The sequence below is a fragment of the Amblyomma mixtum genome, chromosome 10, assembly GCF_055824585.1.
Source record: "Amblyomma mixtum isolate Tamu chromosome 10, ASM5582458v1, whole genome shotgun sequence".
In the NCBI taxonomy this organism is placed as follows: Eukaryota; Metazoa; Arthropoda; class Arachnida; order Ixodida; family Ixodidae; genus Amblyomma; species Amblyomma mixtum.
In genome coordinates, this window is record NC_143021.1 from 159,447,553 (window position 1) to 159,457,385 (window position 9,833).

The window sequence follows — 9,833 nt, forward strand, 5'->3', positions numbered from 1 at the left end:
ACACACACGAAAAATAAGCCTGCACCTCTAGCCCCGGCATCTTCTGTACAAAAAGCACGCAGCCAGCCGATGTTCCCACTGCTTGACTGACGACAGCATAAAATCTAGTCGTGAAACGTCGCACCATGCTGTCGGTTCCTTCTTTGCCGTCCACTTTCGTCTCCTGCACGGCCAATACATCTATCTCGCGCTCCGTAATAAGTCGGTACACCTGACCTTGTTTTTTCCTTGCCGCCAGGCCCCTCACATTCAATGTAGCGGCTCTAAAGGCGGAGGCGGGAGCCATTTTTACGCAAGAGGAAGGAACCAACAGCATGGTGCTTACCTTCCACGTCTAGTGCGCCGCTAGACGCCACTGTTGCCGCCGGTATCATCCGGCGCAAGAACATCAGTCTTCTCGAGTAGTACCTTGCCTGCGGAGGAGTACCGTTTGTCAGCCGCATGGTTTGGGCGTGGCCGTAACGACGAACGCCGGGCTTGAGTCGTCTTTGCAGGGGCTCCTAGACGCCGGGTGCTACCACTTTGTCCCCTTCAGGGCTGGCCTGGTCATGGGAGCGCTTCGCAGGGGTGTTAAGGAGGGGGGGCGTGACGCTTGTTGTGCGGGCGCCGGTATTCTCGTGGTGGTCCTCGTTCAGGTCCTTTGGTTGGTTGGTTGGTTTATGGGGTTTAACGTCCCAAAGCGACTTAGGCTATGAGAGGCGCCGTAGTGGAGGGCTCCGGAAATTTCGACCACCTGGGGTTCTTTAACGTGCACTGACATCGCACAGTACACGGGCCTCTAGAATTTCTCCTCCAAAGAAATTCAGCCGCCGCAGCCGGGATCGAACCCGCGTCTTTCGGGTCAGCAGCCGAACACCTTTCCCTCGACGACTACGGGCTCTGATGGGCACGCCCCGTTCTCTGACGCCTCGTTAGAGACGCCGAGGGAGCCTCCCGTCGGCTGTTGGCTCTCTGGTTCGTCGGCCGCTTTGGTGTCGTCACTGGGAGTCCCAGACGTCGCAAGTGTGGAAGCCGACTTGGCCGCCTCGTCCGTACCAGAGGCTGCTTCCTCCGCCTCGGCGATGTCCATGAGTTCCGCAGTGTCGTTCGCCTTTCCGAGCCCGGTAGCTGACGCGTAGGTACGGACGCAGTCCGCGTCCACGTGTCCGTAGCGCCTGCACAGGGAACACCTGGGCACCTTGCAGTCGCGGCGAACGTGACCCGTGCCGTGGCAACGCAGGCACTGCATCGGTCTCCCAAGGACAACAACGAGGGCCAGCTCACCGGCTACTCGGACCTGGTGTGGCAAATCATCCACCTTAATTCCCGGCTTCAACTTCAGTAGCACGGTCCTGGTGGTCGAGCCTTTCTCCTTCAAGCCTTGGACACGCCAACGCTCCCGCGTCACCTCCGTCACGTTGCCGAACGCCGCGAAAGCAGTCCGGATGTCGTCGTCCGCCACACCGTGCAGCATGCAATGCAGGCGCAGCTTTACCTGCTGATCTTCAGGGTCGAAAATAATGCACCGGCGCCCTTTCACTTGTAGCTCTTTGCAGGCAGCAAGTTTCTTCGCAGCTTCTGAGGTGCTCATCGTCACCGCCCGCACGTGGTTAATCTGATACGCCCCCAACGCCACGACGTCGGGGAGCGCACCAGCGTTGGCCAGGGCATCCCGAAAATCTTCCACCCTGTAGGGGCTCGCTCTCACGTCTCCGTGAAGAAACACCGTGTTAAGAACAACACGTCCTGTAGGCAAGGTAGGCAAAACAATTTCGTATTCCTGATCTGCGTCGGCAGCTAACCTGTTTCCGCGGCCAGCAAGTGCCGCTATCGCCGCTCCGCCGGAGCTCATGATCCTGCGTCCGTCACGCTCGGTGGCCAAGCCAGCTCGATGGTTTGGAATGAACAAAGGCGCGTCTAGAGAATACAGGGTCTAGGTGTCCACCGAGGTATGTGAGACAGTTACTGCGTAATTTCCTTTCCTTCTTCTTCCTCTTCTTCCTCTTCCTCTTCTTCTTCTTCTTCTTCTTCTTCTTCTTCTTCTTCTTCTTCTTCTTCTTCTTCTTCTTCTTCTTCTTCTTCTTCTTCTTCTTCTCCTCCTCCTCCTCCTTCTTCTTCTTCTTCTTCTTCTTCTTCTTCTTCTTCTTCTTCTTCTTCTTCTTCTTCTTCTTCTTCTTCTTCTTCATCTCTTTATAATGGCACATACCCACGTGGGGGGATTGGCCAAGGTATAGTGGTATACATAAGGAAATTTTCATAGGATTACGAGAAAATATCGGAGCCAAACGTGAATTTTGAAAAATGTATTCATGGAAAACGACAGAAGAATATTTGAAGTGAAATAACAAAGAACATTTTGGCGAGAATAATAATTAAAAAAAAGAAAAAAAAAACTCCGAGACTTTTAAAGGCGTTAGCAAATCAACCTACCGGTTGCAATTATGTAATCATGGAGATTCCCACTAATTGAACTCAATGCAAAACCTTTGGCGCTCGCTCCGAACGATAACAACACTGGCAGAGATAACGGGAGCCCTAACCTGGAGAGAGGGACCTCCAGGCAATTCTTTCTCTGAAGTGCGAACTTTGGACAGTAGAGCAGGAAATGGTCCACAGATTCAACGTCCCCGCATGAGTCACGTAGGTTTGTCGGAAACCACCCACATCTGCATAGGTATAAATTTAAACTAGGAATCCTGCACCGCAGTCGCGTCATTGCTACCTCACACTGCCTGGTTTTACACGAACGGACGTTCCATTTATACGCGAAGTTCTGATAATCAGTAGTATTTAGTAAGGGATTGCGTAACCTGGCTGATATGTGTTGGAACCGCTGAAACCTGGAGATCGCCAGCAGACTGAAATTCGGGACGAGATGCGTTACTGACCCGTCAAGAGCTGACCTTGCTAAATAATCAGCCACCTCGTTGGAATGAATGCCTGCATGACCAGGAACCCAGACAAAACGGACCTCCTTTAAAGTGGACGGGACAAAAATTCGCAGGAAGCGGCACAAAAAATCTTTTTGGGAAGTTTCAAGGGAGACTAAAACTGACAAACAGTCAGCAAGGATGATAACGTGAGATACATGATACGGAATTTTGTGCAGGGCCATTCCAAGAGCCAAAAATTCCGCAAAGAATATGGGGATATAATCTGGGATGCGGACAGAATAGCTCCATGCCAAATCTTGCGAAAAGATGCCAACTGCAGCTTTTTGGCAGCTGACGGAGGCGTCAGTAGAAAGCACCACATGATGGGGGAATTCCGCTATATGACCAGAAAGAATGCCGTTTAAAATGTTTCTGGGCATGTGTTTCGCATGAGATGGGAAGATGGAATTCCACTGCTGCCGGCGTGTCCTCAACCCACTGCAAAGAACTGAGATCAACACCAATCGGTGTTAAAAGTTTCTGCGTTAAGGAAATTTGTGGCATTTGATATCGTGGCCAATGATGGTAAAAAAATAACGCCTGCTGAGACACAAAAATAGGAGTACTGACATTAGTCATCGGGTCCAACGACCTGAGGAAAGTTCGCACTGTGAGTATTTGAAAGCGGGAAATTAAATCGGGCATCAAATACAATTTTCATTTTCTTCATTACAGCCCTCTTTGTCTTCTTTCACTCCCACTTCCTCCCTTCCTCTACGGTGTGGTTCAGGTGTCCACCGAGATGACAGAGAATTACTGCGCCATTTCCTTTCCTCAAAAAACGTTGCGTTCAAAGGGCAAGGCTTCGCGCCGAACGGGTGGTGGCGTTCCGTGGACTCCCTGGCAGCGCTACAACACGCTGCCGCGTTCCACTCCTAAAGGCGAAGCTTAAGCGTCATTAATTAGCAGTTAATTAGTATTCAGGCACTAATCAGTAATTAACCATTAATTACTGATTTGTCATCCCTTAGTAATTAGTACTCAATTATATGTGACGCCACCAGTGCCACAGAAGCAGCGAAAGTGGTGCTGAAAACGCTTTCGCCTCTATGCACTTTAGACAGTCAAAGTGCCCCCTGAATTTTTTCTACAATAGAATAGAGAATAACATAGTGTCTGCTTCCTCCAAGATGGAATCAATGACAACCAATTGGAGACAACCAATGACCTGTGATAAGTCGAACTTAAGGCAACTAACATGGGCGCTCCACGACAGATCACTGCTAAACCATACACCCAATAATTTTTTAGCCGGAGGTTTGGTCGAGCGGGCAGTGAACCAGCCCTCCCCGAGGACAGTGAGGGATGCTATATGGTTTCCCACCATTAAATCACTGATAATTATCGCCTTGCAACTCTATATATACCCCGGACTAAAACCGCTTAGTAAACCCCAAAAGGTAACCTGGAGGCAACTCCTAACAAACTAATTCCTCAACACGATGCTTTGTGCATTCTCGTACCCCGCTATCTACTCCCCCTGTGTAAGTGTTTTGGTCAAGGCGCCGCTCGGTCACATATTCTCTAGGCGCGCCTTTAAGGTCCCTCACCGCAAGGACTGCAACTTTCTAATTGCGAGCAGTGGAAGGTTGGGTTGCTCAGATGAAACCCGGATAACTTCGTGGCCATTGAACGAGCCACAGAGGTCCTGAGAACCAAAGTCATCTTGGCCACCAAATAGGACTCTGCCCCCCCCCCCCCCCTTTCATCTAAATGTGCTTCGAAGCACATTTAGAGGAATGGGGGGGGGGGGGGGGGCTCCTTTTTCACAGTGATGATTCCTTCATGGACACTGTGTCGCAAAAACTGCTAGTTGAGCAGTGCTACCGCGGGGAAGGGCTTTGGCTGCAGCGTATCGTGTCAAATAGTCGGTTACCAGAACTGTCAACCTGTTGCCGGGTTTCAATGTTGGAAAGGGCCCCGTAAGTCCAAGCCACTCTGCTACAAAGGGCAATGGAGTGGATTACAAGAGAACCTAAATCTAGCAATGGGTGGCAGGATTTCAGGTGGGCGAATGGGACAAGGAAATGTGCAGCGTTGAGGTGGTCGCAGCTGGCGCAAGATAGGGCTAATTGCAGGTTTATGGATCATGCCTTTGTCCTGGTATGGAAAGAAAAATGATAGGTGTAACGTTAAGAGACCGGCAGGGAACAAACATAGAATGATGGCTTAGCCAGGGCATGTAATGCGAAGGCAAGGCAACCACTGGTCCTCAAGGGTAACTGAGTGGATTCCAAAAGAAGGCAAGCGTAGCGGGGGCGGCAGAAAGTTAGGTGGGCTGATGAGATTAACAAGTTTGCGGGGACACGGTGGCCGCAACCGGCAAAGGACAGGGTTAAGTGAAGATACATGGGAGAGGTCTTTGCCCTGCAGGGGGCGTAGTCAGGCTGATGATGATGATGACGACGACATCCAGTTAGGCTGATTATGATGGCAATGGTGAATCCGCTGGAAAATCTTGTTGGCGTTTACCTTGGTTGGAGAAATCCTTCAGACCTTACTGGTGGTGTTGTCCATCTACGGCAGGCGCGATAGGTCGTCACATAGCGTGCGAAATCTACTAACAGTCGACGTCAGTGATACTTGCCTTGAATTCTGAATAGCATATATGTTAACCCCAGGTGACCCGCATAAATTTCATAGGGAAATGCAAGCAAAATTTCGGCCCGAAGGTTCGAAGTACAACACGTTGGAAAGTGCCCTTGCTGCACTGCACTGGACTGGTGGGAACGCGGCGCCAATTGGGCCAACCTGCGCCATTGCATTAAACCTGCTAAATGCTATAAAAATTGCTGTTTCTTTAATAAAATTAAGCCAAGGTTGCGCCAAAATACTCCTCCAGCACCCAATAGCGGCGGCGAATGTGTATAGGCTGTGGCCACCGCCTAATGCACAGCGACATGGTACTGGGTCCTTTCCCTATGTGGGACGAGAAAGATGACCGACGGAATATAATCCCGCCCCGATTCGCTTTCCAGTCAATTGCCGTCTACTATTCGTGCACGATGTGCGCCCGTTTTGCGGACGTGTTTCGGCGTCGCTGCGTATACACTGTCCCAGCGAACACGGCCATTGGAAATGCAACGAAAACGAAAAAATTGCTATTAAGAGCCACAAAGGCGAAAAATTTGGGTCCTGCTAGATTTATACGGCTTTTGTGGAGCACCTTTCCGTGTCCTACAAGCTGAGTGCAAGAACGTAACCAAGGTTTTGGACACACTCCAGCGGACACATCGTTATGCATCTTATTCGCGTTCGCGACAACAGCATGGTGAACATCCGAGCATCCGATTTGTTTGTGCAGTAGTATCACATCAATTCGAACTTTTAATGTAGAAAGTTGGTTCGTATACAAACTAGTTCTAACTAAATAGAGCCACTCCCAATGACGGGGGGTGTTTCTTCGTGTGTTGGCATACGGTTATCGCATAGTTCACGCATGATCTCGAGCTTGTGTCGTGGCGGGACGTCGTCCGCCGCACGAACTTAATTTGTAGTTTCGATGCGAGGAAGTCTGAACCGAGTCTGTGTGATTATGGTGCTCGCCTGCTGACCCGAAAGACGCGGGATCGATCCGGGCCGCGGCGATCGCATTTCGATGGAGGCGAAATTCTAGATGCCCCTGTACTGTGCGGTGTCAGTGCACGTTGAAGGGCTACGGGCACGAAACTGTAAACGCAAGCAAATGATATGCTTTGTTTCATGGGCGTAAGGAGCAAATTTCAGTCGGAGGAGTTGAGTACCGCATAATTTAGTGCGTTTTCTAATGCTGTTTGAGTAGACGCTCACAATGTACACCGACACTGAGTGACGTCAAGGTGCACTTGCTCCAATTATTGTGACGTCACTGAACACAGTGGCTGTTCAGAGGAACAACCAGTGTTTGCTGGCGACGCCAATGTCATCAGAATGCTGTTGTTCAGGTTTGCTGGTCTACTGTGACATCAAGGATCATTTCAGCGCTGGCGCCGACAGACACCGAAACTGCCGGTGCAAAATCGTTCGTAAATGATTATTAACGCTGCGCACCGGTGTTCGAGCTCATTTTCGTGATCACTAGTCCACTACTTATGCGTTAAGAGACAAAGATAGCAATGTCATTAGCAACATGGATAAGATAGCTATACTAACCGAACAGTTCTACACAAACCTATACAGTAGGCTACGAAATCAGAACTTTAATGAGAAAGACAGTAGCGCACAGCTATGGGACATCCGGCCACTAACGAAAGAAGAAATAAAGAAAGCCTTAGGAGCAATGAAAGAGGGGAAAGCAGCTGGTGAGGATCAGGTAACAGCAGATAGGTTGATGGACGGAGGGGAGATTGTGTCAGAAAAACTATCCATCCTGCCTACGCAATCACTTATGACCTCGAGCGCAACAGAAGCTTCGAAGAACGCTAATAACACATTAATCTATAAGGAAGGAGGCGTCAAGTACTTGAAAAATTATACCGATCAGCTTAGTGTCCGTAGCCTATAAAGTATTTACTAAGATAGTACCTATAGAGTCAGGATAAGCTTAGACCTCAATCAACCAAATGGTCAGGAAGGCTTTCGTAAAGAGTACTCGACGATAGACCATATTTGCACTATCAATCACGTGATAGAGAAATGCGCAGATTATAACCAGCCACTAGAAGTCGAAACCTCAGGAGACATGCAGGCATCGCGGAATCTTGGTGTAGAAGAGCCTCATGTAAAAATACTGGGAGATATCTATAACAGCTGCACAGCTACCCTGATCATCATCATGAATCTGCCTACGCCCACTGCAGGGCAAATGTGTCTCCCAGGTCCCTCCAATTAACCCTGTCATTTGCCAGCTGCGGCCACCGTGTCCCAGCAAATTGCCCTAGTCCTCCATAAGGTCAGCAATAAAATTCCATTAAGAAAGTTTGTCAGGCAGAGGACGTGATCTTGCCAATGCTATTCACCGCCATTTTACAGGCGGTATTCAGAGGACCTGGATTGGGAACAGTTGGGGATTATAGTTAACGGAGAATACCTTAGTAATCTGCGATCCACTGATGACATTGCCTTGCTAAGTCACTGAGGAGATGAACTGCAAAGCATGATCAATGAGTTAGACAGGCAGAGCAGAACGGTGGGGCTAAAAATTAACATGCAGAAAACCATAGTAATGTTCAACAGTCTCGGAATGGCAAAGCAGTTTACAATTGGTAAGGGAATACGTCTACTTAGGGCAGGTAGTGCCCGCAGATCAGACTGGGGTAAAGCGCATTTGGCAGGTTACCTCAGATCATGAATGACACCCCAAGAAACCACCGATATCCTTCGGACGGCCGACAGAGGTCTGTTTCGGATATTCTGTACGTCCGCTGAACATCCGCAAACAGCCGGTAGACGTCCGTCGGCCGTCCGAAAGGTGGCCAAAGGTATACGGTTCGCCTGCCGACGGACGTCCACTTCAGGACGTCCATTGGCGGATCTTTCTCGAATATTCGCATATATGGTGCATGCGTGCTTTTTTCACTCCGCGCGATGCAATAAAACCAAAAACAATTTGATGCATAGCACGCATATTTTATTGTGGTTGACGATACATCAGCAGAGCAATGGGTTATATTCGGAAAATTTCTTAAATGTGACTCTTCAAATGTGGCAAGCTTGGGACACACATCCGTAATCTTCCCACCCACAGGATTTCTGAAATAAAAAGAACGCGGCAAACATCAGTCATGTGAAACAAATGGCACAATGCACACTGAACCTAGCGATGCCTTAAAAATTAACAAGATGCGAAAATACTCCGTCCCGCAACTTTGAAGAGGAGTGGGAATTAGTCGTGCGAGTTGAGGGCTCTCGCAGCTGTGTGATGTAGGCTCCCGAAAGTGTGAGAACAGCACACACTCGTGGAAACCATCTCCTCGCGCTTACTGCTCCCACTGTCCTGTGAACGAATGTTATATGAGCATGCTGCATTGTCCTAGAAGCAAGTTCCAAGAAGTGTACTGGATACATACCTTCGTAGGCAATCACATGTGCACTAAGCCTTCTTTAAACCAAGGACGACGCAGTACGGGATTCCGGTGTTCCAGAAGAGCTTCAGGCGCTTCCCGTATCTTTCGAATTGCTTAAGTTACATACTACTTTCGTCCACAGACCGAACAAAGCCACACATTATAATAACAGAGCTATAAAGCTCTGCGCGACAACACTACGCGACAAAACAACAGCGCTACGGAGCCGTACTGATGGATTGGATTGGACTGACCACGAAGTGACATCTATGATGATGGTGATAGCAGAATGCACGGGAGTTTTGATTCTTACGAATGGTTTCAATGGCAAGTTTAGCTAGCAAAACGGTGGACATGTCGCAGAACTTCACTAATTTGGAGAAGTTTTATAATTATAAAACTAGGCATTGAGTTCTTGCAAAATTCTGCAACACCTGCTTCTCCTCTTAGATAAATTTAGCTCGTTGGCGGCTCTTGCACTGCAGGTAGGAGTGGAATCGCACCAATTTACAAACATCTTCGCGTCAAACCCTCCAACTGATGCAAATAAAACAGTATACATACACGAAAGACGCGAATATTCTGTGAAATAAAAAACGTCCATACTCATGGCCTGGGAAAATACTCGGCCGTACATCCTTCGGACGCACACCTCGTCTCTCATGCGGATATACAAAAGTGGACACTGTCCGTACGTCCGGCGGATGTACGAGTACGGATATCCGAAATCGGATTGTGTTCGTACGTCCGATGGACGTCCGATCTCGGCAAAGGACGTTCGGATCTAGCTCGTACGTCCGACGGATATCTGTGGTTGCTTGGGACTTTATCAGTATCCCTCAAGATAAAAGTATACAACAGCGGTGACTTATCGAAATGTAGCAGAAACGTGAAGGCTAACGAAGAGGGGTTCAGCTTAGGTTAAGGACAACGCAGC

General features: G+C 49.0%; 1 long non-coding RNA gene across 1 annotated transcript; it reads right to left on the bottom strand.

Annotated features, from left to right (window-relative positions):
* Positions 1 to 8,438: 8,438 nt before the first annotated feature.
* Positions 8,439 to 9,513, bottom strand: LOC149327506 (uncharacterized). The gene is made up of 2 exons (XR_016286249.1): positions 8,900 to 9,513; positions 8,439 to 8,582 (listed from the first exon to the last, which is right to left on the bottom strand). It is a non-coding gene; the product is annotated as an uncharacterized LOC149327506 (long non-coding RNA).
* Positions 9,514 to 9,833: the final 320 nt, after the last annotated feature.